Source organism: Cryptomeria japonica, chromosome 9, assembly GCF_030272615.1.
Source record: "Cryptomeria japonica chromosome 9, Sugi_1.0, whole genome shotgun sequence".
NCBI classification, from domain to species: Eukaryota; Viridiplantae; Streptophyta; class Pinopsida; order Cupressales; family Cupressaceae; genus Cryptomeria; species Cryptomeria japonica.
The window spans coordinates 275,105,761-275,110,214 of NC_081413.1; positions in this window are offsets into that span (position 1 = coordinate 275,105,761).

Genomic DNA, 4,454 nt, shown 5'->3' on the forward strand with positions numbered 1-4,454 from the left:
CTTCTCCCTTGTTTGTTTAATGGGATTAGCCAACTCCAAGACATAGCCGTCAATAATCACTAAGAATGTACAAGTGGATCGTAGCTACCCATACAACAAACACTTACCCCTATCCTCAAAATTTCCCAATGTTTGATTCCTTATATACACTCATCCAAGGTTATCTATGTCGATCTTGGTGAGGAATCACATCACAACAAAGAAGGCAACATTTAAAAATAGCAAGAGTTTCACTAAACTACCAAAGATCATAAATATTGAAAGAAAGAAAAAAATAGTAACAATAATAAGTCAAATAAATGTGTTCAATTCCACTAGCAAATCAAACATAGCCACAATAACTACACAATAGAGAAAACTCACAATAGTGATTAAACTAATTCAAACAAGATAAAATAAAATTGTTGGCCCATGCAACAAAGATGAGAGATCATCAATAATTGAAGGAAACTTCACAATCCTTAAAAGTGCACATTACATAACTATACAACTAGAAATTGTGGCTAAATAGAGTGAAGATTCATCATGACTCCAATAATAGTCCCTCATGTGTGCATTTGTGGCATGAACACAAAAACTCCCACACGGCATGGCCATGTACCTAATGGAGAAGACATGCCTAGGCTACATGCCCAAAAACCATGACTATAATAATAGTCCCTCATGCATGCATTTGTGGCCTGCACACTACAAATCCTAACATATCATGGCAATACACCTCATAGAGAAGACACACCTAGGGCCACATTGCACATAGCAACGTGCCTCACAAAGAAGACATGCATAGGGCACATGCCACATAGCAATGTGTCTTATGGAAAAATGTGCATGCATGTCACACACCAAAGCTATATGTATACATCATGAGGCACATTCATATGTTATCAAACACAACCGATTGTATCTAACATGAGTTCCTCTCTACATGTGTGCAAATCTTCCAACACTAATCGCCACTAAGAAGGAATAATATAAAATGCATCTTCAAATATTTGTGTGTGTGTGTGGAATTGTGTCTTTGAACCCAAATCGCTACCATCAACAACATGTAACCATCACCTACACTATATCAAAACATAAGTATGGTGTGACATAATATCTGTAGACACCTAAAAATGGTCAATGCTTGCGGGATCATACTTTAACATTTGTGCATTGCCTCATTTTAGGTTTTTGCATCGCATTAACATTTCTCCTATGTCACGCACTTGGTTTTTATCATTTGCGAGCATCGAGTCTTTCTTCTGCATTCTTCATTTTTCTCGCTTTCGAATTAGGTCTTGTTGATAACCAATTTTCAGTCATGATTTTGGTCGATCCTTATCAACTTGTCAATATTGTCATTTTGCGATCGATCTGTCATCGATCGTCGTCCTTCTCAATCATATCAATTTGGATCAATTTGTCATTGTTCGTCGTCAATTGGCGCATTTTATCAATTAAATCATTTATCACATTGGTCATTTATCAATCCAAAATTAAATCATGATCGAGTCAATTATTTTTCAAGACCTAATTGTCATTCTTGCATTGCTAATTCATCTTCTAGGGTTTTGTGATTTCATCATTTAACCTGATTTGTCATTTCCTCCTTTAGGATTAATAAATTATTTATTTATCCTAAGTTTTCTTGTCACAATTAAATGTTCATTTAATTGGCTAATTATTCTTCCTCTTGTTAATTAATTAATAAATGACAAATTATTAATTAATTTACCTAATTTCTTCTAGTTCCTAATTTCCTATTTTTCCATCAATTTCTAATTCCTAATTGTCATCAATTTCAATTTTCTAATTTTCTTAATTTCCTAATTTCAAATTCCTCCTATTTCTCTCCTAATTCTATGGGAATGACATTTCAATTTGTCATAAATTGTCATAATTGATAATCAATCAATTTTGACATAGAATGTGTCATAATTTGTCATCAATTATCAATCAATCAAATTGTGCATGGAAAGTGCATAATTTGTCATATTGATTTGCAATTTCCATTTGAATTGCATCATGCTAATCTTGTCATTTATCCAATTCTTCTATAAATTGGATGATTTTCAATCAAAGCTGATCCCGAATCCTTAATCCCGAATCCCTAATCAAACTATCGAACTTATGCTTCTAGTACTCTTGATCAACAAACCAATATCAATCTTGCTTTCAATTGTATGTTGTGCACTTGTAGGTGAGATCCACAAATCCATTTGAAGAGGAAAGAAGAACAATGGAGCCGCATGGAAGAAGCATCCAAATCGTCATCTGGTTTGCATGAATATTTGCTTTTGAATGCTTTGTTTTTATGTCTCTATTGAGTGTGCTTAGGATTAGATCATTGCAATGTGTGATTGAGCTAATAATGAATAATATGTCCTTTTATATATTGCTTTGATGATTCCTAATTCTGATGCTACAATATCTATTTGCATAATGTCAAAACACATGCAAACATGAAAATCATCATAGCATGACAAAAATCAATCTCCACATGTTGGAACAAAGATATAAATAAGATAATAGGGTAAGAGGAAACCCGTACCAAGAACCACATACCAACTATCGATAATTCCATCAAGATAAATGTAGGATAGGATACCACTATGAGCCATCCAATGGTCCATTCTATGAGGAGAACTAGGGGATACTATCTTTTAAAGGTGTGGTCAATAGAGATAATCCCTACTAATGCCACAATATGTCACCATAGCTTCTTGAGTTTTCCATTCTTCTACTTAACACCACATTTATTGAGTTCCTCAATAGTGAGGTTGGTTCTCAATAGGATGCACAAACATGTAAACACACAAGCATGGTTTCATCATACTTGTACAACAATACAAATTCATTTTTCTAGTTAATTACTTAGTGTAAAAATAACTCCATTACATAACATAGGGCAATAATCACCATAAGTTTTCAAATAAACTGCCCAAACATCAATTGGAGTTACCCTTTCTAAGGTACAAACATAATTTATTTATAACTTCAAAATTAAAATAATCACAATACATCCAAATAAGTTCAACAGTGCATGGAAATAGACAACATGATCCATAATTAAACCCATAAATTACCCTAACCAATTTTTTTATGTCAACTTTGATTCAATCACTCCTTATTCTCTATCATTTGGTTGGCACAAGGTGAAAAGATGTTAAAACTGAAAGCAAAATACTACATATAGCTGCTCCTACAATAGAAAATGTAAAGATTTTTTTTTGAAATGATGAGTGATGTTTTGAGAATGGTTACGACTCGTGCCTTCCTAAAGGCCAATGGACTCAACAAATAATATGTTTTTTTTCTTTTGGTCACTTGATGTGCTCTTATCTCAATAGTCATAGGACTAATCTTGTAAGTCCTTTCTATAGGTTTTCTTCAATATATAAAATCTTTTAGGTATCTTCATTGTCTACAACAACTTGGCTGTCATTAATCATTGTTTTTAGATGGCTGCACTGTATCATGTGATTGCACGAAAAAAGGCGATTCCAATTGAATCTTGTGTCATTGTTTTTGTTTGGTTGTCTTTGGTTGTCTCTATTTGATGGACTCTATAAACCTTGTTTTTGGATGATCATTATTGTCTTTCTATAGCTTATTGACCTCCATTTATGGAACATCCTCAAAGTCTACGATTGTCACTAGCATGATCCTTGCTCATTAAGAATTGGACCGTACTATTGATATGCCAACTAATTGAAAGCTTCTAGGAAATTGCTTTTTCTTTTGCTCTTGTTAGAGTTTGCTCTATACCGTCACAAAAATACATGACAATATGACATACTATCCTTATTCTCATATTGTCACTTTTGCACTCTTACTTGTAGTAATGGCTCTTTACATTGGACTACTAATTTTCCCTCTTCATGGTACAAATTCCTCATGTTAGGATGTCTGTCCATGTGAAAACTTTGGTTCTAGAGTGGAGACTATTCCTTAATAGGTGTGAGAAACTATCATGGTAGCTAATGGTCCATGCACTTGTTTCCATTACAAACTTCTATTACAAACTTTCAGAGTTGCAACTTCCACGAGCCCCTCTAAGATTCCAAAAATATTGTCTTTGGTCAAGAATTCTGATGATGGCTTTTGATTTGTCTTAATAAGAATTCATCATTACTAGTGTTTGTTTTGTCTTGACATTCATCTCTCCCTCATTTATACCCTACTCTTTTGGATACTGTCTTACACTAATGTTTTCTCATATTTATTGTTGATAAATAAACCTTACCTTGACAACGAAAGAATTTTTTTACAGACATATAGCAAATAATTAAACGTTTGCCAACATCCTCCCTGCGTGTGCCAAAATAGGAGCTTTCGAACAAGGTATGGACATCCATCAAAGCATAATCGAGAGAGCATTGAAATATAGGTCGGTTCTTGTCCAACAAGATTCAAGACGTAGGGTTTCAAAAAGGGAGATATGGAGGGTGCAAATTTACCCTCATGGGTAC